Source organism: Dasypus novemcinctus, chromosome 7 (genome assembly GCF_030445035.2).
Source record: "Dasypus novemcinctus isolate mDasNov1 chromosome 7, mDasNov1.1.hap2, whole genome shotgun sequence".
NCBI classification, from domain to species: domain Eukaryota; kingdom Metazoa; phylum Chordata; class Mammalia; order Cingulata; family Dasypodidae; genus Dasypus; species Dasypus novemcinctus.
The window spans coordinates 56,063,968-56,090,163 of NC_080679.1; the positions used below are offsets into that span (position 1 = coordinate 56,063,968).

Here is a 26,196-nt window from a genome sequence, read left to right on the forward strand (position 1 = left end):
AGAATATGGAAAATAACAAGTGTGGGAGAGCATGTGGTGAAATAAAAACTTTCACTCATTGTTAGTGGGAATGTAAAATTGTGCAGCCACTGGGTAAAGTAGTAATGGTGGTTCCTCAGAAAGTTATTATAAGTATAGAATTACCACATGTGATGGTTCAAAGTCACATGTATTCCAGAAAAACATGTTCTTAAATTTAATCCATTCCTGTGGATGTGAACCCATTATAAGTAGGACTTATTTTTTAAAAAGATTTATTTACTTTATTTTTCTTTATTCATCCCTCCCCTTCCCCAGATGGTTCTCTTGTCTGTCTGCTCATTGTCTGCTCGCCTTTTCCAGGAGACACTGGGAATTGAACCCGGGACCTCCCACATGAGAGTTGAGTGTGCAACAGCTTGAGCCACATCTGCTCCCTGTCTGCTCTTGTGGCATCTGCTTGTTGCAGCGGGGCAGTGTCTGCTCATCTTTTAGGAGGCACTGGGACCCGAACTCAGGACCTCTCATGTGGTAGGTGGGCACCCAACTGGTTGGGCCACATCCACTTTCCGAGTAGGATTTTCTGATGAGGTACTTCAGTTAAGATGTGACCTACCTTATTCAGCATGGGTCTTAATCTTATTACTGGAGCCCTTTATAAGAGAATGAAGTAGAGAAAGCTAGAAGCTGAAATCAACAAAACCCAGAAGAGAAAAGAGAGAGCAGCAGACATTGCCATGTGCCCTGCCATGTGACAGAGGAGCCAGGATTGCCAGCAACCAGCCCCAGAACACTGGTCTTGTTGATGCCTTATTTGGATATATTCTCAGCCTTAAAACCATGCACGAATAAATTCCCATTGTTTAAGCCAACCCATTGTATGGTATTTGCTGAAGCAACCTAGGAAATGAAAACATCATATGACGTGGCAATCCCACTTCTAGGTATATATTCAAAAGAATTGAAAACAAGGAACACTGATGTTCAGAGGGGAATTATTAAATTGCCAAAAGATGGAAGTATCCCAAGTGTCCATCAACTGAAGAACAGATTAACAAAATGTGGCCTATCCATGCGAGGGAATATTATTCAGCACTAAAAAGGAAGGAAGTTCTGATGCATGTGACAACATGGATGAACCTTGAAGACATTATGTTGAGAGAAATATGCCAGACACAAAAGGATAAATTCTACATGATCTCACTGATATGAAGTAATGAGAATAAGCAAATTCATACTCAGAAACTACAGTACAGGTTACTAGGGCCTGAGGTGGGATAGAAAATGGGTAGTTAATGCTTAATGAATAGAGTTTCTGTTTGGGATGATGGAAAAATTTTGGTTTGGATGGTGGTGATGACAGTACAATATTGTGAATGTAGTTGGCACTGATGTGTATATTTGAATATGGTTAAAGGGGGAAATTTTAAGTTGTATATGTTACCATTACAAAAAAATTTTAAAACCTTAGAATTGTACAACATAAGTAGTAACTCCTAATGTAAACTATGGACTACAGTTAATAGTATAATGATATTGTTTCACCAATTTTAACCAAGGTTCCACCGTAATGAAAAGTGTTAACAAGGAAAACTGTGTGTGTGAGACAGGGTATACGGGAACTCTGTACTTTCTGCATGATTTTTCTGTATACCTACAACTTCGCTTAGAAAAAGGACCTCAATCTAAGTCTCATGCATTAGATAAATATTAACTTAAATTGGATCATGAACTTAAAGGTAAAAGGTAAAACTATAAAACTTTCAGAAAAAAACAAACAAACAGGAGAAACTCTTCAGGCTCTGAGTTTTAGCCTACACAATAAAATCACAGTTCATAAAAGGAAAACTGATAAATTGAACTTCATTAAAATTAAAAACCTTTGTACCATTAAAGTCCCTACTAAGAAAATGAATGGCAAACTACAGACTAGGAAAAATATTTGCAACCCACATAACCAAAAAGGGACTAATATCTAGAATACAGAAAGAATTCTCAAATCTTCACTAGTAAAGAAACAATTAGAAAATGGGCAAAGACATGCATAGACATTTCACTGAAAAGGATATCCAAATGGCAAATAAGCACTGAAAAGATGTTCAGTATCATTAGGCATTAGGGAAAATATAAATTAAAACCATGATGAGATATCACACCTATAGTTCATCATTAAATAAAGATAATGACAAGCAAATTTTAGCAAGGATGTGGAGAAACTGGATCATTCATGCATTGCTGGTGGAGACGTAAAATGGTACAGCCATTTGGGAAAGAGGTCTGGCAGTTTCTTATAAAACTAAATATGTGACTATAATATGACACAGCCATTGAATTCTGGGCATTTGACACAGAAAAATGAAAACTTATGTTCACATAAAAACCTGTACACAAATGATTTTAGTAGCTTTATTCATAATCTAAACCTAGAAACAACCCAGAAGTCCTTCAATAGATAAATGGTTAAACAAACTGTAATATATCTGTATTATGAATTATTATGCAGCCTAAAAAGAATGAAAACTTGATACATCACAACCTGTATGAATTTGCAGAATCTCTAAGAGAAAAAAAGACAATCTCAAAAGATGACATACTATGGTATTCCATTCACATAATACTACAGAAATGATGAAATTATTCAAATGGAAAACTGATTAATGATTGCCAGGGGTTAAGTATGGAGTAGGGGCAGAAGGAAGTGGAGGTGTCTAAAAAAGGGCAACATGAGAGATCCTTATGGTGATGGAAATGTTATGTATCGTGAATGTATCTATTTCAAAATCCTGGTTATGTTGGTATACTACAGTTTTGCAAGATGCTATCACTGGGGGGGGGGGGGAATTGGGGACAGGATATATGGGACATCCCTGCATTATTTCTTATAACTGCATGTGAATCTACAACTACCTCAAAATAAAGAGCTTAATTTTAAAAAGTCAGGGCAGTGGAATAGGGGGCAAGATGGTAGCAGAGTTAAGGCACTCCAAGAGTCAGCTTGCCCTGCAGTGAGGTTAGTAATCAGCCAGCACTATCTAAATCACCTGTTTGGGGGACCCCAAGAGACCAGAAGAGCATCCTGCAACATTCCTGAAAGAATGGAAGGAGGGGAGTGCCAATAGTGAAGATTCGTGAACAGAGCACTCCACATTGCGGAGGGTGGTACATATCCCCCACTGGTGGCATGAGGGGAAACAGAGTTGGTTGACAATCACAGTGAAGGTAGGGACCAGCTTCTTTTAACCCAGGTTGGATTGTAGCCATAGTCTAGGCTCCAGCCACACCTACAGCAGGAAAGAAGCTGGGGAGTCAGGCTCTATGGTTTACAGTAACAACCACAGCCTCAGCTCCTATTCTGCAACCAGCAAGGAAGAGAGGGCAACAAACAGATTTTTTAAAAAGAGCTGAAAAAAATCAGATTGGCTAAACACAAGTCACTATAAAGTTCCAAATTAAGTTGAACCAAGTATCACAGATGGGCTACCGCACACAGCCAATCAAATAGAAAACTCTAGACTAAAGTGAGAAAAGAGACCAAGAATAAATAACTCTAGTAAATCAGATGCCAAGATATGAACTAAAAATTACAATACATATGAAGAAACAGGAAGGTATGGTCCAGTCAAAGGAACAAGCTAAGTCTCCAGATGACATAAAGGAGTTGAGACAACTAATCATAGAGGTTCAAACAAATCTCCTTAATAAATTCAATGAGATGGCTAAAGAGATTCAGGACTTCAAGAAGACACTGGAGGAGCACAAAGAGGAGCTTGAAGGCATACATAGAAAAATAGCAGACCTTATGGGAATGAAAGTCACAATAAATGAAACTAAAAATATACTGGAGGCATATAACAGCATATATGAGAAGGCAGAAAAAAGAATCAGTGAGTTTGGAGACAAAGTTTCTGAAAGGGAACACACAAAAGAACAGATAGATAAAAGAATGGAAAAAATTAAGCAAGGTCTCAGAGAACTAAATGTGGTCAAGAGACTTGCAAATATACATATCATGGATGTCCCAGAAGGAGAAGACAAGGGAAAAGGGGCAGAAGAAATATTTGATAAAATGATAAAACATTTCCAAACCTTATTGAAAGACATAAATATTCACGTCCAAGAAGCAGAACCTACTCCCACCTGAAAAAATCTGACTAGACTTAGTCTAAGACACATATTAATCACAATGCGAAATGCCAAAGATATAGAGAGAATCCTGAGAGAAGCAAGAGAAGAGAGATTCATCACATATGAAGGGTGCCCAATAAGATTAAGTACTGATTTTTTATCAGGACCCATGGAGGCAATGAGTCAGTGATATGATATATTTAAGATACTGAAGAAAAAAAACTGCCAGCCAAAAATCATATATCCACCAAGATTGTCTTTCAAAAATGAGAGCAAGTTTAGATTATTCCCAGATAGAGAGCTGGTAATGAAGATAGTAGCACTGCAGGAAATACAAAAAGAAGAGCCACAACCTGAAAAGAAAAGACAGGAGGGAGAGACTTGGAAGAGAGTCTAGAAATGAATATTACATCACTAAAAGTAACTGAAAGTATAAAAAAGTGGTGAAATGAAGATATGACTGATAAAACCCAAAGATCAAAATGGGTGAAGAACAGCCTATACAGTAATAACATTGAATGTTAATGGATTAAACTCCCCGATCATAGAGGTTCGAACTGTGGTTGGTACTGTAAACCATGGAGGCTGACTCTGCCTGCACTGCCCCAGGAACTGATAAACTCCCCAGTCTCCCCAGACTGGCAGAATGGATAAGAAAATATAAGTCACCTATGTGCTATTTCCAAGAGACTCACCTTAGACCCAAAGATACAATTAGACTGAAAGTGAAAGGCTGGAAAAAGATATTCTATGCATGCAGTAAAAATACACACACACAAAATAACAACAACAACAAAAAAATAACAAAGTTGGAGTAGCTATACTTATACCAGATGAAATAGACTTTCAAAGTAAGGCTCTTATTAGAGATAAGGGAGGTCATTATATACTAAGAAAAGGGGCAATTCACCAGGAAGAAATAACAGTCATAAATGTTTATGCACCAAACTAGGATGCCCCAAATTAATTGATGCAAACACTGGCAAAGCTGAAGGGAGAAAGAGATGCCTCTACAATAATAGTTGGAGACTTCAATACACCATTTTCATCACTGGATAGAACATCTGGGCAGAGAGTCAATAAAGAAACAGAGAGCTTGAATAATATGATAAACAAATTAAACCTAAAAGGGATATACAGAACATTGCCCTCCAAAACAGCAGGTATATGTTCTTTTCAAGTGCTCATAGATCTTTCTCCAGGATAGACTAAATGTTGGGTCACAAAGCAGATCTCAATAAATTTTAAAAGATCAAAATTATACAAAGGACTTTCTCTGATCATAATGGAATAAAGCTGGAAAACAACCAGGAAGAAAAAGGGAAAATTCACAAATACATGGAAAGTAAACACAAATAATCAAATTCAAAGAAGAAATTGCAGGAGAAATTAATAAATATCTCAAGATCAATGAAAACAAAATGCAGTGAAAGCAATGTTGAGGGGGAATTTATAGCCCTCAATGCTTACATTAACAAATAATAGTTAAAATCAACGACCTAACTACACAGCTGGAGAAACTAGAAAAAGAACAGCAACCTATTCCAAAAGCAAGTAGAAGGAAGGAAATAACAAAAATCAGAACAGAAATAAGTAAAATGAGAACAAAAAACAATAGAGAGATTTAGCAAAACCAAAAGTTGGTTCTTCAAGAAGATTAGCAAAATTGACAAACCCTTAGCTACACTGACAAAGAAAAAAAGAGAGAATATGCAAATATAGAAAATCATAAATGAAAATGGAGACATTACTACTGACCCCACAGAAATAAGAGAGATCAAAAGAGGGGCAACAGTAAGCCAACAAACTAGATAATGTAGATGAAATGGAAAAATTCACAGGAACATACAAATAACCTGCAATGACCCAAGAAGAAACAGAAGACCTCAACAAAACAATCACAAGCAAAGAGACTGAAACAGTCATCAAACAACTCCCCAAATTGAAAAGTCCAGGACCAGAAGACTTAACAGGTGAATTCTACCAAGCATTCTCCGAAGATTAAATAGCTTTCTTACTAAAAACTCTTCCAAAAATTTAACAGGAAGGAATGCTACCAAGCTCATTCTATGAAGTCAGTATCACCCTAATACCAAAGTAAGATAAATATATTATGAAAAAAGAAAATTACAGGCACATTTCACTAATGAATATGGTTGCAAAAATCCTCAACAAAATCTCACTAACTGACTCCAACAATACAATAAAAGACTTATTCCACACCAGGGAGCCAAGAGTGCCTACAAATGAAAGCAGGAGAATTGGACCTAGCAATTCTTGATATAGATGTGGAGTGGACACAACATTCTAAGGTCCACAGGATGGAGGAATAGGGTATGGATTTGAGTGGACTTACTGATATTCTATTCATGAACTACTGTGATTAGTAATCAAAGAAAATGTGACATTGGTGTGGAGAAAGTGGCCATGGTGGCTGCTGGGGGTAGGGAGTGGGAGGAAGAGATGTGATGTGGGGGCATTTTTGGGGGTTGGAGTTGTCCTGGGTGGTGCTGTGGGGACAGTTACCAGACACTGTATGTCCTCCCATGGCCCACTGGGTGGACTGTGGGAGAGTGTGGGCTAGGATGTGGGCCATTGACCATGAGGTGCAGCAGTGCTCAGAGATGTATTCACCAAGTGCAATGAATGTCTCATAATAATGGAGGAGGTTGTTGTTATGGGGGGAGGAGTGGGTGAGGAGAGTGGAGAGTATATGGGGACCTCATATTTTTTTAATGTAACATTAAAAAAATAAATAAAGACAAAAAAGAAAAAAGAATTATTTATCATGATCATATGGGTTTTATACCAGGTGTGCAAGAGTGGTTCAACACAAGAAAATCAATCAGTGCAATACACTACATTAATAAATCAAAGAAGAAAAATCATATGATCATTTTGATTGATGCAGAAATGGCATTTGACAAAATCCAGCATCCTTTCTTGATTAAAAACACTCCAAAAGGTAGGCATCAAAGAAAACTTCCTCAGCATGGAAAAGGGCATATATGACAAACCAACAGCTAAAATTGTACTCAACAGTGAAAGACTGAAAGCTTTCCCATTGAGATTGGGAACAAGAAAAGGATGCCCCACTATCACCACTGTTGTTCAACATAGTGCTAGGGATTCTAGCTAGAGCAATCAGGCAAGAAAAAGAAATAAAAGACATCCAAATTGGAAAAGAAGTAAAACTTTCACTATTCATAGATAGTATAATCCTATACCTAGGAAATCCTGAAAAACTACAATAAATCTACTAGAGCCAAGAAACAAATTCAGCAGAGTGACAGGATACACCAGTAATGAGCAATGTGAGGAGGAAATTAGGAAAAAATTCCATTTACAATGGCGAAAAAAAAAGAATCCAATGTTTACAAATAAACTTAACCAAGAACATAAAGCAATTGTATTTAGAAAACTATAATACATTGCTAAAGGAAATAAAAGAGACTTAAATAAACAGAAGAAAATTTTGTATTCATGGATAGGAAGACTAAATATCATTAAGATGTCAATTAAACCCAAACTGATATACAGATTCAACTCAATCCTGATAAAAATTCCAACAGCCTTTTTTAAAGATTTGGAAACACAGTTATCAAACTTATTTGGAAGGGTAAGGGGCCCTAAGTAGCCAGAAACATTTCAGAAAGGAAGAACAAAATTGGAGGACTCTCCCTTCCACACTTTAAATCAATTACCTAGCTACAGTGATAAAAACAGCATGGTCCTGGCATAAAGATATGCATACAGATCAGTGGAACTACACTGATGGTTCAGAACAGAACTTCACATCTATGGTTAAGTGCTTTTTGACAAGGCTTTCAAACATCAAACACACGCAGTTGGGGCTAAACAAATGGTGCTAGGAGAACTGGATATTCATATCCAAAAGAAAGAAAGAGGACCCCTACGCCTCACACCTTACACAAAAATTAACTCAAAATGGATCAAAGAATTAAATATAAAAGCGAGAACCATAAAACGCCTAGAGGAAAATGTAGGGAAACATCTTCAAGACCTGGTGGTAGAAGGTAGTTTCTTGTACCTTACACTGAAAGCAGCAGCAACAAAAGAAAACATGGGTAAATGGGACCTCCTCAAACTTAAACACTTTTGTGCTTCAAAGGACTTTTCAAGAAGGTGAAAAGACAACCTCTCAAAGGGAGAAAATTACTTGGAAACCACATATCTGATAAGGGTTTGATTTCCATGCTATATAAAGAGATCATAAAATTCAAAAATAAAAGAGCAAGCAATCCAATTTAAAAACGGGCAAAAGACTTAAATAGACATTTCTCCCAAGAGAAAATACAAATGGCAAAAAAAAAAACAAAAAAACAAGAAGCACATGAAAAAATGTTCCATATCATTAGCTATTAAGGAAATGTAAATCAAAAGGACAATGAGATATTCTCTCATACCCCATGGAATGGCCATTATTTGAAAAAATGAAAACGAAAACAAAACCAGGAAGCAACAAGTGCTGGAGAGGATGTGAAGAAATAGAAACACTCCTTTACTACTGGTAAGAACGTAGAATGGTGCAGCCTCTGTGGAAGACAGTCTGGCAGTTCCTCTGGAAGCTAAAAATAGAACTGCTGTATGATCCGGCAATCCCTCTGTTAGGTATATATCCAGAAGAAATGAAAACAGTGACACGAACAGTCATTTGGACACTGTTGTTCATAGAGGCATTACTTACAATTGCCCAAATATGGAAACAACCCAAGTGTCCATCAACTGATGAATGGATAAACAAAATGTCGTATATAGAAACACATACAACTGAATACTATGCTGCTGTAAGAAGAAATTAAATTGGGACACATGTAATCACATGGATGAACATTTTGCTAAGTGAAATAAGCCAGACACAAAAGGACAAATATTGTATGGCCTAAATAATATGAACTAAGTACAAAGAATAAACACATGGAGTTAAAACCTAGACTATAAGTTACTAGGAAATAGGATGAGGGATGAGATGGGGTACTGATGCTTAATGTATGTAGAATTTTCAATTAGCTTGAATGTAAAATAAAAATGGAAAGAGTGAAGGTAACACATTATAGTGAACATAACCAACATGGATGGTTTTAAAATGGCTGAAAGGGGTAGTCTAGGGATGTCCATTGAAAGAAAGCTAGAGAATAATCTAGAGACTGAATAACATAGGAAACCCAGAGGTGGATGAGGATTTTGGTTAAGAGTACAAAAACAAGAATGTTCTTCTATGAACAATGTACATCACTATTGTAAGGTGGGAGAATAGAGTGATGCATGGGAAAAATTCAATTAATGTAACTTATGGACGACAGTTAACAGCAATATTGTAATATTCTTGCATTAATGTCAAAGAAGGTACTGTATCAACACTAAAGGTCCATAATAGCGGATATAGGATTTTTTCTTTTGGACCAAGGAAAATATTCAAAGATTTACTGGGGCAAAGACTGAACAATTCTGTGATGAAAGTGAGAGCCACTAAGTGTATACTTTGGCTAGAATGTTCAAAGCCTGGGACTATATAAGAGTGAACCATGGGATGGAAGATGGACTGTGGCTAACAGAACAAACATGAGAGTATTCTCTCATGAATTATAACAAAGGTCCAATATTAATACATAGTATTAATATTAGCAGGTATATGGGAAGAATATACCAAGTGTATGCTGTGGACCATGGTTAGTGGTAATGTTAGATCATGCTTTTTTCATAAACTGTAACAAATATTCCACAATTATGCAAGGTGATGGTGGATGGTGATGTATGGGAATTCTGCACATTATGAATGTTCTGTAAGCTCACAACTTCTCTAATAAAAATAAAGTTAAAAATAAAAAATATTTTTACCAGCAATATTGCTTTTTAAATAAATAAAAATTTAATAAATAATTGTAATTATTTAGGAAAAAATCAAGGAAGTAGTTACTCTTGAAGAAAGTTATGACTGAAATTGTTTTCATGGTGCTGATAATATATTTTTTTTAAATCTGGGTTCTGATTTTGTAGATGTGTTCACCTGATAAAATGTTATTCAACCCTGCTATTATTTAACCAAAAAATGAACCTAAGGACTTAAAATATGGAGGAGAATAAAAGAAAAGACATAAAAATAGGGGAGAAAAGAAGACAAACAAAACCATCTTGGAGTCTAACATCTGAAAAAAAAAAACTCCAAAAAGAGAGAATAGAGAAAATTAAAGGATTTTTTTTTTTATTTCAAGAAACTTTCTAAGAACTGATAGAAACAATCCACTGAGTATCTAGTACAAATAGACCAAGGTCAAAGCACATTTTCAAAATTTCAGAACACTGGGGACAAACAAATGACCTTACAAGCTTTTAGAGAATAACATGTGACACATCCTAAGTATCAAGAACCAGAATGGCTTCAAATTTCTTAACACTGGAAGTGTTGGAACCTTGCCAAATTATCATCCAAGTTTATGGGTAAAATGCAATTTCACACAAAAAATTTACCTCTCATGTATCCTTTTTTTAGGTTGTATTCTGCCAAAAGAAGGAAATAAATCAAGAAAGAATAGGAGATGGAATTTAGGAAATAAGAGCTCTTACATGGGAGAAAGGCAAAGGGATTATAAGGATGATGGTGACTGAGGATCCCACTATGTCAACTGTGTACCAAACACAAATGGCAACCAGTCTAACTGGAGCAGGTCTGAAGGCTCCAGAAGAGAATTTGTCAGCAAAATGACACCAAAGAATATCAATACATTTGAATGCCCTAAGAGAAAATTTTGATAATTGGCAAAGAGTTTAGGGATGAATTTGTGATAAATACAGAGAAAACTAAGTAAACAAAACACATGAAAACAAAAAATTGTAGCAGGAAAAAAAAAATCAGGGTTTACTTCATGTCACAGCTGTGTTTACAAAGTCATACAAATGTAAATAGTGAATACTGAACTAACCAAAATTGCTGTGGGCCTATACTAGGAAGATGGGAACATGAAAATGTTGAACAGGCATAGAAAGTCAGGGGCAGGAAAGAGGGTTAACTCCCTATCTTCCACAGCAGGCATTTTTAAATGCTGATATTTTAAAAATCAAGAAGAAATAAAGCTAACATTTTATCTAAAGACATACATATGCATATATATATAGAATCACCTAAAGTAGGGGCTCTTAACAAGGGGTCTGCGAGCTTGAATTGAAATTCAAAAGGACATTATTTTTGTGGGGCCATGACGGTGTGGGTGTGATTTATTTATTAAATCATACACAGTATAGTGTGGACTTAGTAAGGGGTCCATGGTTTTCACCTGACTGGCAAAGGGGTTTGTGGAACAAAAAAGGTTAAGAACCCCTGACCTAAAGGCAGAGAAAGTAATTGGTTCTGGAGGGAAAATGAGGAAGGGAGGGTGAAGAAGCAGAAATCTGTTTCCATTTTTTAAACAAACCTTGTAAACACTGTTTTTTTTAAAATTTTGTACGGGTATAACTCTCATTTAAAATTACAATTAAAACTGAAAAAGAAATATACAGTCATATGAGCTATGTCTTTGTGAAAAACAATAATTAAAACCAGCTACTAACTATCCTATCACTGACTAAAAATATTTTTCAGAATTGTACAGAATGTGTGACAGCATGAATTCAAATCAGGTGCCCTATGATGGCCTTTAATTATCCTCCATAAATCAAGCACTGAGTTCTCACCAACTAGGTCAGAGAAGGACACCAAGGGCATCCTTCTCAGAACATCCCAATGATGATGATGAACTGATGCTCAAATATTAATTCAAAGCTCAAAATATCTTACATTAGATGTTAATTTAAACGTTGGTAAATGACTTCTCTCCAACCACACTTTCCCTCTATCTTATTCAAATGATTTTTTTATTACTGCAAGGTTATGCAAAGTTCTCCAATTTCCAATTATCAACAAAAGTAGAATAGCTAAGAAAATATTCTTGTAATGTAACATTCAGTACCTTTTATATGATTATCATACTTAGTATTAATAACTTTTATATGAATTTCAAATCTAAAAATATAAAATTAAAACTTTGAATTTAATTTAGCACATTAGTTTTTAGACTATTTTCAGGTCATATTTAGAACAAAATATGATGAAAGCACATTGTAAATACAGTAATCAAATAAAGAATAACTATAGCCATCATGTAATCACAGGATGAGGAACAAAAACCAAGGCCTTTGTAAATTTAATAAAATTAAAATATGACCCAAAGCAGGACCTGCTTTGGCTGAATTAGATTAGATTTAACTTGCCACAGTACTGGCAGAATAAGTGTAAAGAGCAGTAAAAATATTTATATGCTGGATGAGGTATTTAATCTGTTCACAAAGGGAAGGGAGATGTTGAAGCGGTGCAGCAACATGAATCCCTTCAGTTAATATTTTGTTTTAAACTTCTGATTCATAAAGTTTTTTAAAAAAAAGAAACAAAAAAGAGGGAGAAAAAGACTTTTCAAATTATACCCGGAATTAAATTTATAAACTGATTTGGGAAATCTTCTCTGTTGCAGTTTTGCAGTAGTTAATCGTAATTGGACTAGGAGGGCTTTTGTTTATTTTATTAGCAACTGAGCAGAAAGGGTTTCTCACCTCACACTCTCTAATGGTAGTAATCAACACCACTGTTATGAAAAATATAACACTGTTGTTTTTAAAACCTGGAAAAAGATTTCGATCAGCACCTACGCTGAGTCACTCAAATAGGAGGCTTATATGAATTATTGATGAGAGGCAATTAAACCATTCTTGTTAAATTTGATAGCTTTCTTCATTAAGTATTTAAATTAAAAACACTCAAACATATATTGAGTTATACACACATACATGATATAAGAATACGAAAATGGATTCATCTTTTTGGAAAAAGAAACTTAGACCTGAATATATTAGTTGGAATAATAATTGCTAACGGTCAGATTTACAAACATGATGATAATGTATGCTACAACACAGCAGTGACTTAGCCACTTTTCCTTTACACCACTGCCATCATAACTCAATGTTTGCCAAGAGACCAGGACTGAAGCTGCAAAAGAAGGAAATCCACTTCTTGAACCCTCAGCAGTAGTCCTACGCTGTCAGTTGTTTTTGGCCATTCTCTATGCCTTTGAGCAACGTGAATATCAGAAAAGGACTCTAACTACTGCTGCAATTTACTATTGGCAAAGACACAGAGAAACGTTCCTAGACCTGCCTTAGAGTCCTGGTATTTACTCACTACACTCTTGAACATTAAGTTCAAATCCCAGAATTTTCCAGATAAGAGTTTTCTTCAGAGGCACAGTGCTCAGTCAGCTCCAACAGATCTTTTTCAATAAGGATTCCTTTGCCATCTGTTAGACACTTAGGCAATGTTATGAAAAAGAAATACAAGGTTGGTTTTAACAGTCCCAAGCCTCAAGGACGTTCAAGTGTTCAAAGGTGAATGACTCTTTTGAATCTCCCTCTTCCTTCTGGGACTTTTTTTTTTCTTTTTTTTTTTTTGAGGTACCAGGGCCAGGGATTGAACCTAGGACCTTGTATGTGGGAAGCTGGCACTCAACCACTGGGTCACATCTGCTCCCATTTTAGGAAATTTTGACATGGATTCTTTATGGCTGGGGCAAAGCCAAATTAAGAAGGAGTAAAAATTGGTCCCAGGTTTGCCAGCCCAGTTAAATTCCCTGTTTTCAGCTTGATTTCTTCAGGAACTCAGTACCGCTCAAAGGCTTCCAACTGCTGCTGCCAACAGCATTCCACTTGAACTGAAACTCCTCTCAGAACCTGCCATATATGACCTTTTTGTGGACCTTGCTCAGGCTCCCAGGGAAAATTGTCTGCTAGGTAACTGATCCATGCAAGAGAATAATGCACACCCTGTGGTTGCCTCATCTTGACAATACATTTGTATTTTAAAAGGAGTTCAGTAGGATATATCATTATTACTAACTACAGCACAACACTTAAATAATGTTGCTATGGGCTTAACATGAATTAACTCATTTAACCCTCACAACAGTTCTCTGGGGTGAGTACAATTTCTGTCCTCTTGACAGAGGAGGAAACTGAGGTCCAGAGAGGGTACACTATCAGCAGTGTCACACGATTATTAAGTAGCAGAGCTGAGGTTCAATCCCAGACATCTGGTGTCAGAGTCTGTCTCCCAGCAGGTATTGCCTCTCAATGCTTTACACAGCTTCCTGAGTGGAAGACCAAAAACGTGGTCGTTGGACCCTCAAAGATTTGCTTCATAGATGACAAGATAAGCCCAAAATACAAGGAAATGTTAAATAATGTACAAGATTTTAATTGACAAAAGTGTTACAGACAATAGCGGCACTTCAGAGAATGTGGGACTTGAACTGAACCCTGGAAGATGGATAGGATTTGCCTTGGCCAAGGTAAGTGGGCCAACTGTTCCAGGATAAGGAAAAGAAAAGGCAGCAGAAGATACTTAAAATATTTATACTAGGGTTGGGGGGCATTTGAGGCTACCAGACAGCACTAGATTACTGAGGGCCGTGAATGTCAGGTTAAGGGATGACAGAAGAACACAAAATGCTATGGTAGTAGAGAGTGATACTGAAAATTAAAAGACACTGATTTACTGTAATCTAATAGAGATTTAGCACCAACCGTTCAATAAGGTAAGTGCCTGGTGATCAAAACGGTGAAGATGACACAGCCCCTGCTGTCAGGTCCAGTGGTGAGAGAGACAGGAGTAAAGAGGCCATCATCACATACAGTGCTAAATGTTCAGACAGGAGTAAGCACAGGTGACTAGGAGCCTCTGGGGTGGGGCCTTGAGCAAATCTTAAAACAAAGGCAGGAGCAACCTAGAAGAGGAGCAGTTGGAGGCCTGATCACGAAGGGCCATTACACAACACAAGGGGTTCCTGTGGAGCGGACAGACGAGAGACTAGCAGAGATTTAAATCCCAGATCTGTCAGTGCCTACCTTTGTGACCTTGGGAAAGCTAGTAACTTGTCTTTGTCTTCTTATCTACAAAATGGGAACATAATTTCACTTCTCCCTAAGGGTAGCTGTGAAAATTAAAACGCATGGCGCACATTGAGCTCTTAGCACAGTGCCTGCTACTAAGAACTTGTAGCCTGTCTGCTTGCCTTTTCATGACATGTTACGTTAATACTGATTGATTGATAAGAGAAGGCCTTTCTGAGAAGGTTACAGCTGAGCTGACAGTGAGATAAGAAGGAGCCAGCCATGAGAAGACTTGGGAGAAGACTATTCCAGGTAGATGCACACATATGTAGACCCTTTGAGGACAAAACAAGTATGGTGTATTTCTAAAGAACAGACAGAAGGCCAAAGCCAGTGGAGCAGAATGGGAGAGTGGGAGTCAGATATGGGATGAGAACAGAGGGTATTATTTATTTTGAAGAGCAATGAGGAATCATGCAGGAGACTGGAAAGGCCATATTTGTAATTTGCAAAGATTACAGTGAAAAATAGATTGGGAGGGTTTTGCTACTTCAACCCTTAGGAAGGATTTTCTAATATTTGAACTTCTTAGTTTTCTGCTCTTGACACTAACTGTAAGTATTGATGTCCTATGATGGTACTGCTTTAGAATAAACAATATTATATGTATCATATTTAATGCAACCTTTCATAACATCTGAAAAAAGAATAAACTTGCAACATTTTGACTCCTTCCTTTACTTCTCAGGTTGCTCTCACACCTGAGCTCTAATAAGTTATATGAGTCATTTTATGGCTATCTTTTTATAGATATTTCCTGTCTGCCCAAATAAAGTATTTGAGGGAGGAATCTAGTACTTGGTATATTGTCCTTATCTCAATAAATATTGTTTATTTTTGCCAAGTACCCGGTGATAATATACATATATTTTATTGGATTTGAATGCAATCAGAAATTAATTTTAGGGAGTGGAACAGAGAAGGGTTTCCATTGTTTTCCTGACATTTACAAATCACTGCTTCTCTCAGGCTCCATTTCCTCATCTGTAAAATTGGGATAAAAATACAATCCAACTCAACTAATTCAGAGAGGGGTTGGCGGGTTTAAATGAAGTCGTGTATGAAAAAGCCTTGTGTAATCTCAAAAACAACATTTGACCATTTCTTGTTGGTGGTGATTTAATTCCTAATATTTCTTTTAAGACTTTATTTTGAAGTTACTTCAAAACCATTCTTCCTGAGTGAGTGTACTAGAATTCTTTAGCACATTCACCCCTGAATCAAGGGTAGCACTTTTTCCATCAGTGCTCATGAATTTATGTTCATATCAATGTCCATGTCCAGAGCCTAACTGCAGAGGAGAGGAAGCTTTATTGGATTATGGACTAGAATGATAATTAAGTATTTCTAGGTAAGAAACAATTAACCATTTAAAATATAGTCTCCTACAGGAACATTTTAATTATATTTATAACATAGGAGCTGAAATCTTCTCTCACATACTTCCCTTCAATCTGATAAAAGGATAAAAGAAACTGTTATTGTCATCTCTTAAAAGTGTATTTGCTGGGATAGGGGGTAATCTTTAACTAAAGATGGTTTTAATAATAAAAGCAAAGGAAGCTGAGGTGGTACAAGAGAAAGATTGCCTCTCTCCCACTCCAGAAGGTCCCAGATTGGTTCCCGGAGCCACCTAATGAGAATACAAGTAGACAGAGAAGAACACACAGTGAATGGACACAGAGAGCAGACAACAAAGGGGGAAGAAATAAATAAATCTTAAAAATAATAATAATAATAATAATAAAAGCCAAATGGGATTTCTATTTCACTTTGTAGAAAAATACAATTAAATAACATTAACAATTTTTGTAATTTAGGCCCTTTAGACTTCAGCAACCATCATAGAAGAAGTTCCTATTTATTTATTCTTATTTGTTTTATTAGAGAAATTGTGGGTTTACAAAACAATCATGCATAAAATACAGAATTCCCTAGGGAAGCGGATTTGGCCCAACAGTTAGGTGTCTACCTACCCCATGGGAGGTCCAAGGTTCAAACCCAGTGCCTCCTGGCCCGTGTGATAAGCTGGCCCAGGTGCAGTGCTGATGTGCATAAGGAGTGCCCTGCCACACTGGGGTGTCCCCCGCGTAGGGAAGCCCCACACACAAGGAGTGTGCCCTGTAAGGAGAGCCATCCAACGTGGGGAAAAATATATATATACAGAATTCCCATATACCACTCTACCACCAAAACCTTGTGTTGGTGTGGAACATTTGTAACAAATGATGACAGTACTTTTTTATAATTGTACTATTTTTTAAACAATGGTTACCTTTGTTACAGTTATGAGAGATTATTAAAATTGTACTATTATCTTTCATCCATAATTTACATTAGGTATATTTTTTCAGTTTTTGATTAAACTTTGGGCCAACACAGCATAGCTTACAAAACGAATTTGAGGTAGGCCCCAGAACCTTATTTCCTTCTACCTCTCAAATAAACTTCCTATCTTAAAACAAGCCCTGTAGATGGAATAAGTTCATATTACAAAAACAAAACAAAAAGGTATTTTTTATCTTTCAATTTTCTCCAACAACAACAAAAATTCAATAGATGTTCAGGAGAGGTAGTTAAATTAATTGAATTTGCTGCTGATACCCCACATTTATTTGCCAAGAAGGAATACAATGTAGGGATTTAAGGGGGGTCATAGAAGCTTCTTGAAAATAGAACCAATGCATCGTTACCTTTCACAAAACAAAGACCAATAGACAGAAGGGGCAATGGAATTGTCTGTTTTAGATAACCAAACTAATGAACAGGCCAGGTTCCCAATATTCACTGTATTCTTCAATTTCTGAAGCATAGCCATCATTTCCCCACTGAAATAATAATACAAATAGTAATAGGTATCCAGGCCAGGGTGACCCCCATTTAACCCATAATGTTTCAAGTTATTGAATCAAGAGTTCTAAAAGAACCTAAAAATCACAGAGTGTATACTTTTTAAAAGGCACGCTACTTTTCAGTCTGGGGTGCTAGCAACATATCTTTCACCCAGGTCGCCCCACCCAGAGCTTCAGAGCCCTGTCCACTGGGCTCCTGCCTCAGCCACAGCAGAGAGGACAGCCAACAGCCAGCTTCCTCCAGTTCAAGGGCTCAAACCTGCCAAGGGTCTTTGTTTTGTTTTGTTTTTTTAAGATTTATGTATTTATTTCTCCACCCTTGCCCCCTCCCCCAGTTGTCCATTCTCTGTGCCTATTTTGCACCCTCTACTTCTTTGTCCGCTTCTGTTGTCAGCGGCACGGGAATCTGTGTTTCTTTTTGCTGTGTCATCTTGTTGTGTCAGCTCTCTGTGTGTGCGGCGCCATTCCTGGGCAGGCTGCACTTTCTTTCGTGCTGGGCGGCTTTCCTTACAGGGCTCTCTCCTTGCGCGTGGGGCTCCCCTATGTGGGGACACCCCTGCGTGGCAGGGCACTCCTAGCGCACATCAGCACTGCGCCTGGGCCAGCTCTGCACGGGTCTAGGAGGCCCGGGGTTTGAACTGCGGACCTCCCATGTGCTAGACAGACGTCCTAACCACTGGGCCAAGTCCGCTTCCCCCAAGGATCTTTGAAAGCCTTAAATAAATAACACGTCACACATATATGCTCTAAGCATTTTCAAATGTATATAAATGCTAGCATCACACATTTATTTCTCAAATAGATGTTAATTTCTTAGAATTCTTATTAGCTTTCTATGATTATGCAATTTCTGGGATCAGAGACCCTAAAAAGTTCAACTACTGTTGTGTGGGAGCCTTCAGACACAGTGGTGTCTCAAATGCGTTATAATTAGTATAGGGCCAGCAAGGCATTAGTTAGGAAAGGAGAGAAAGCGCCAAGGACAAAACGCAGTCAGCACCATCACAGGCCACAGTGAAACTGGGAGCCACAGCAAGGCGTTAACATACTTTGTAGACTCTATTATCAAATCATTTGCCATTTTAATAAACGTGTTTCTCTGCCAAGAAAGTAACATGAAAAATCTCAGATTTATCTCTTCAGAACATAAAAGATTTTGAAAAACATGACATTGAAAACGTTATTTACTTAAGGTTTTACAGAAATATCTTCCTCAATAAATTATTGCTTTCTGTATTTTAAGATGCAATTTATAGACAATGCATGTTAGTAAAAAGCAAAAGGCAAAGTATAAATTCAATCTGAATGTTTTTTGGTTTATTTTTTAACTTAGATACATGAACCTGTGTTTTAGAAACACATAATTCTTTTTTCCTTCAAGATCTTTGCAAAGAAGGACTGGCTTGGGTAAATACAATTAATATAGGATGTAGGTCCAAGATCTAAAAATACTAAGAACAAAAGAAAATCAAACTGTGGGAAAATAAGAATGGTAATGAGCAAAAAAAGCACAACTTCAGGTATTAATAATATAGCATTAAGTTTTTCTTTACTCATGTAGCTACCACCAATAATTGTTTCTAATTTGATTTTTAATTATCCTTAAATGCATTCTAGTCTAAAACAATAAGTTATATCCTTAGCATATCCTAGTACAGTACATGTAGCCTAAAATTTGTTTTATTTTTTTATGCTGTTATGGCTCTGGTAAACTGAGAGTTAACCATATGCTATCAGTTCAAACGATGATTTATTTCAGAAAAAGATGTATTAACTAGCCCACTCCTCAAAAAAGATACTTTAATTACATGTCATTCCCATATATTTTAAAAATAAAATCCAATGCTGGTAAAGATGAGAACTGACAGGCATTCTCATTTGCTGAGAGTAGAAGTAAAACTTTCCAGAAAACAAATATTTAAGTGTAAGGATGTTATTATAGCAGTTTTCATAATAATCAAAACTATAAACAAAGTAAACGATCACTAATGTAGGTAGTAAAATAAATTACGGCATGATAAACAAGAGAAAAACAGAATCTCGCAAATACATGATAGAAAAATAGAACTTAATTACATAGGGAAATGCTCACAATTATTGCATCATATTAAGTGAAAAATATAAGACACAAACCTCTGCATAGCAAGATGTTATGTTTGTAAATTGATGGGCTACACTTTATATGACATATATTTTAGAAAAAGATGAAGAAAAAATACTACATGTTACTAAGGGTTATCGCTGAGTGGTAAAATTATAACTTACTTTGATTTTTTTCTTATATTCTGCTAGATTTTTGTTCAATAAGCATTTGTTACTTTTAATAATATATATGTTTAAAAGCATTATTTTAAAATATTTAAGTGGCAACTGGGATGCCCCTGATCCTGGAGTTCCTATAAGATGATATGGAGTTGTCTGATTGAATCCATCTAATACCTGGTGCTTCCCAGTAGAAACAAATGGAAGGGCCTGTTACAAGGGCTTTGGGACACTCTTACAAGATACACTTTGAAATTAAAGGGAACCTCATTATATTGAAAATAAAATATAAATTGTGTGTCATCTTTACCCTCTGAAAGTATAACAATAAAGTCTGTTATTTAAACTCCATCAAGAAGGTGAATTTGGGCAAAACTGTTCATTAGTTAAACACAATTCCACAGAAATTATTTTGAAATAGAATTTAGGCATTCCATGATAGCTCGGGAAGCTTGACTATGCTGGATCAGATGGTGTTAATCAGTGCATTTCTTTGAAAGTCATAGATATCTAGAAGTCTCTTTATTAGGTTCTGCTTTATTTGTTTAGTTTTGAGGCTTCGCACTTTGCCTTCTGCACTACAGAGGACTTGCTCACCGTGGGCCTAAACGGTTCTACTTCAACCTTGTCACTAAAAGGCCCAGAGCAGTTATGAGAGAAATCCCCACGCGGCTCACAGGGGCCCACGCCCACCAGCGTCCCGGGGATCTGGGTTCTCGGGGAGTCCGGGGCTCTGCTGGACACGTCTCTGAGCACTGGGCCCAGCTTACACTCCGCTCGCCTGCAGCGTGGTCTGCAGAGGGCACCTGGCTGGGGAGTGCAGGCCTGGCCACTTAACCAAACACAGGAGAGTAATTAACAGCCCCGCCTTGTTTCTCACTTTCCCTTGGCACGATTAACACACAAATCAGGCTTGTCAAGGTAGCACCAATTCCTCTTTTCAGTTCTCCTTTTCATCCTCAGCAAAGTCACACCAGAGTTCCCTCTGGCCACAGCTGACTCACAGGTGTCTAGTTCTCTTGGTTCCTCTCCTTTCGCACACAGACTCCGCCCCCGTCCCGTGCATGGTCTCAGATCAAAAACGTTTCCAAAGGTTTCCTCAGAGCCACTCAAGGTTGGACTTCCTTGTTTTCTATTTGCAGAATGTTCCCTGAATTTGTCTCCCATTCTTTAAACACACCCAGAACAAATGTTAAAGAAAGGTGTCTCTGCCCTCCTTAACCCAATCCTTTTCTGTACTTCTTGATTATGATTTTTCTAAAAGCCTTAATTTCTTCCCATCTTTGCCCCATTCTTTCCCAATCCACCCCTCACGTCCTAAAATGCAGCAAGACTACCAGGTTCCAAGGCAGTACAAAGTTCCTATTCACATTTCCAAACTGTAACATACCTGCAACAGAATCATCAGCATATCCATGATGCAGCTACAATTCCATTATACTGGACCAAGACAGGCTACATTTAATCCACCCAATGCTTGGAGGTGTGTTTTATTGGTATGCAGGTAAGACTGGGGGGTTGTGCATGTAGATGCATGCGTGTGTGCTTTTTAGAGCCACAACTCAGCAACCAGAGTTGCAATATCTATAGCAGACATATATTAATATATAGGTTCAAGAGGTAGGTGCTCTACATTTGTTTTTTTTATTTGTGTTGGTTTGGCCAAGTTTTCTGGTTTTGGCCTCTACACCAATAAATCAACTACTACTTGTCTTAGCTAAATGATTTTCAGAGTTTCCAAAAACTGCCCAGCCAACTTAATTCAAACAATGCCATTGTACAGAAGAGTAAGTAAATATCTTCCAAATGTGGAGAACCAAAATCAGCTACAATGCAATTGTTATTGAAGTCCCACAATGAGGCTAAGTACTGGCTAATATGCCATTCAGAACTTAGGACAACAAATCAGGCAGATAAAAGCTTCTCTCATCTCTCTAAACCTTCTCCCTCCCCGCAAATGCCAGTAAACTATGGCAAATGGTCACAGACCACTAATATTGGACAATTAACAATGCAGGAATTATAAGCCCCAATGGAACAATCTTGATAGAGACACAAGGTGTTTTAATTGCTCCACACAGAATTCGCATTGGATGTTTAGGTTTGCTTTTCCCAGGAATCCAAAATGCTGTATTCTGGAAACTACCAAGTTAGTTTTGCTGTGTGGAACAAAGTTTTGCCATGACTGCCTTGTACTAAGGTAGGATTTTGCACTTGATTTTTGGGTTTAAAGAAAACCTAGTGAACAAAGAGAGCTTCCTAAATCAAGGGATAGAATCTTAAATGAAATGTTGATTGCTACCTAAAATTGTCATATCTCTTCTGAAAAATAATTTTACAGTTATCTCTTTCTCAGCATTACTTACCTGCATTTATAATGGACCAAGTTTATTCAGGTTTCCTTCATGTAAAAAACACAAGAAGCAAGTACTTTCTTTTCTTGATTCTGAAAAGTCTGCATGTATTTGGCTCTGGATTTCTAAGTCTGAGCAGGGAAATGTATTAATTTTTAAGGATTACTATAGTGACTTGTTAATTTTACATAGAACTGGGCAGGATTGTAGGATTGTATATAATAAATACATGCATCAGACTAGATTAAGCTGATGAAAAACTGCTACTTCTGAAATTATGTTACTAAAAATAATTATCCCTGCAGTCACGCAGAATGCCATAATTTCATGAGATGACACAGCAGGTAAATTGATTTTGCCCACTCCTACCTTTTTATGTAAAGAACAATCACGCTTCCACAGATAGCCACCAATAGAAAGGTGGTGAGAGGGAAAGAAATTCTTATTCCCTTAGTCTAGCAGAGAAACTGGGGTGTGCACCAAAGCATTCTTACTGAATAGGGAAATCAGGGTGCTGCAGAATATGTTGTAGTTGCTATCAGAAATGGTTAAAATCAATTATCTAAGGTTTTTCATCTGTTGCCCCCACACCGCATTTCTCACTGATCTCTCTGAATCTCATTTCACATCCCTAACAACAATAGAGTGTATATTCAATTTTTATTTTGTTTTTATAAAATAGTTCCATTCTTATTTTGTTTCTTTTTTTAATTCACATAATAGAACACATGCTTGTTGCAAAATTAAAAAGACAAAGCCCACACATAACTTTATAAAGTAAAAAGTTAAAATGTAATCTTCCCTCCACAATATAGCCACTGTCAACAGTTTGGGGACTGAAGGTATATGGGTGCCTGTATGCAGGTTTGTGTACACACATATAAATCTCCTTGGCAACTTACATTTTTCACTTAATACTTCTTCTTTTTCCCAACCAATATACCAAAACAGCTAGCCAACACACTTACATTTATTGCATTGTTCCCTCTTCCCAACAAGGAAAATGCTAAATCAAGATTTAACTGAACATCGAAAAAAACAAAAATGTGTTAGCCTAAATTTATTTTTGGTTATATTCATTTTAAACCCATCTTCAATCTAAAAAATGGTAAGATCGAATGGGTAAACATATATTAACATGCATGCATTATAAATATATAGATAATCCTACACAGATAAATGCTATAAGTACATTGAAATGAAGTTAATATTCCAAGGCAAGAAGCAAAGGACGCACCTGTATGGGTGGTGAGACTTAATGGGTCCTGAGTTGGGAGGGACACTGTGGAAATTTCCTGGGCTGTGGAGTCAGAGACCCAAGGTCAAATCTAACTCCATTTCTCTTACTGACTGTGGTTTATATAAATTGCTTAACCTTTATGGTTTCCTTTTCAGTATCACAAAACTCAGGAAAAGGAGTTATCTTACAGAGATTTAGAAATTAAATGTTTAAGATGGTGTCCTGAATATAGCAAGTGCTCAAAAAGTACCTTATTTCTATTAACTATACAATGGACTTGATGATCCAATACCCCAAAACCACGAAAATCCTGCAACCCTTGCTATATTATGTCTTTGTGATTTACTTGCTTTCTTGCTTTTATATTTCCCTTATTTATATAAACAAAGAAAGTGCCTTAGAAATAAATTATTGTAAACATGCTTAGAAGCATGAGTGCATTGCTGAAATATGATCTTCTCTCCTCCTTCTCCCCCAGGATGTCTTGCACAGGGCTCATTAGCAAGGTCCCAGCCTCCTCCTAAGCAAATCTACACTTTACTTCCAACTCGGGGTAAACACAAGTCATCTGACTACCACTAAAGAAGGAAAATAGCCTCCATATCTGCTACCTACCAGCAGCTTAAGTGGCAAAAGCCAGACAAGGCTCCCCATCCTCTCCTTTTACTTAAGGTCATCAATGATGTATACACCTTAGCTAGTTAGTAGCAAGGGATGTTCTGCCAACACCGAGGACCTACCAAGTACATATGATTTTATGAAATGGTTGCCAAATGTGTGTCCGCACACACCCCATCCCTTACATTTTTCTCTATTGAAGGGGTTAGATTTCCGCAAACTGGGACTTTCAGAACTATTAGGAAGAAACTTGGTAATGGTACCATCCAACTATCTCCTTTTACTTATAAGAAAACTGGGGTTCACGAAGATGGACATGCCCAAGAATGCACAACTATTTAGATACCCACTGGGATTAGAACCTTAACTCTAATTTAGGGTTCTTTCCTACGGTTAACAAGCAAGATTTTATCTACTGCTCTGTAAGGTGCTCATTAAAATTTTTTGGATGAAAGAATACGTTTGTGATAGCAAATGTGTGTAGGAGCGGTAAAATGCACCGTGTACCGGGAAAAATGAGGGGAAAAGTGGGGTCTGGATATTTTCACAGTCTTTACCTAAGTGTACAGGTGACAGTGAAGGACGGGCTATGAAGGACTGGCAACCCCCCTGTATCCCAGAAGGACTCGAGGGAGGTGTTAGATTGAGTTCAAGAAGCACGAGGTGGGGGCTTTCTCCTAGGACGACAGATGGCAGGTGGAAAGGTATTTTTTTCCCTATTTATTCACCGGAGGAGGCAGACGATGTTAATTTCTTCCTCTTGCCAAGCAAGTGGCTAGATCCTTGTCATTGGATCTGCCAAGCGTGAGGAAACGAGAGGTTCTCGCCCCCTCCCTTTCCCTCGAGGATGTTTATGTCAAGGGCGCGCGTGGGGCAGGGCCGAGAAGGGCCTGGACACTGGGACCTACAATCCCACCCAGGCAGCAGCTGCGGGCGCCCGGGAGGGCTCCCGGGGCTGCGCCTTTGTTTTCCCGACTCGAGTTACGTTTGCGGAAGTGCAGCTCGCGGCGGGGGAACCGGCTACAGCCTCCCCCAGCACCCACAAAGATGACAACCGACCCAGAAGCTGAGGCCAGGGAGCGGTGGTCAAGCCGCGCAGGGAGCGGAGACACCCACACACGCACTCCTACCGGGCTCCCTCCCTGCATCCCCTTCCCCCGACAGCAGGTGTGCGCACCGGCTTGGGGCGCCCAGAGCCGGGAGCTGAGCACGTCTCCGCGGGAGGAGGCCCGGCGGGCCTGCCGCGCCGCCCCCCGCCGAGCGCGCCCTCTCCCCGCGCCCCGACTCACCTGCTGCGCGCGGCGGCGGCGCTCAGCTGCGCAGGGCGCGGGGGGCCCCCTCCCCGGGGAGCGGGGCGGCGGCTGTCGGGGCCCCACGCACCATCTCGGGCGCGCGGCTCGCTTCTCCCGGCTGCAGCGGGCGGGGCGGGGCTCGGCGGAGGGATGCGCGCCGGTGGGGCAGGGGAGAGCGGCCTGGCCCGCGCGCCCGCCGCGGCAGCCCGTCGCCGTCCTCCACCTCCTCCTCCCGTGAGGCCCGGCCGCCGCCGCCGCCGGGGTCGGCTGGACCCGTTTCGAGGCTCGTGCGCGAGGATCCGCCGCCAGGTGCAGCGCAGCGCTCCGCCTCCTGCGGCGGCGGCGGATGCGGCGGCGGCCGCCGTCTGCTCCCGGCTTCCCGCCCGCCGGCAGTCCCCGGGGACCCTTGGACCCAGCCCGGATGGGGAAGAGCGCTGAGAAGGGGCAGGCAGACGGACAAGGTCCTAACCCCGCCTCCCACA

General features: G+C 38.6%; 1 protein-coding gene across 2 annotated transcripts in view; it reads right to left on the minus strand.

Moving 5' to 3' along the window:
* The window catches only part of MFSD6 (major facilitator superfamily domain containing 6), a 67,593-nt gene extending 41,688 nt beyond the window's left edge, over positions 1–25,905 (minus strand). Inside the window, exon 1 of one of the 2 annotated variants that reach the window (XM_004452554.5) lies at positions 25,712–25,905. The gene's annotated coding sequence lies outside the window, so the exon portion shown is untranslated. The remainder of the gene's footprint in view (positions 1–25,711) is intronic. The other variant, XM_004452555.5, reaches the window with a different exon arrangement.
* Positions 25,906–26,196: the final 291 nt, after the last annotated feature.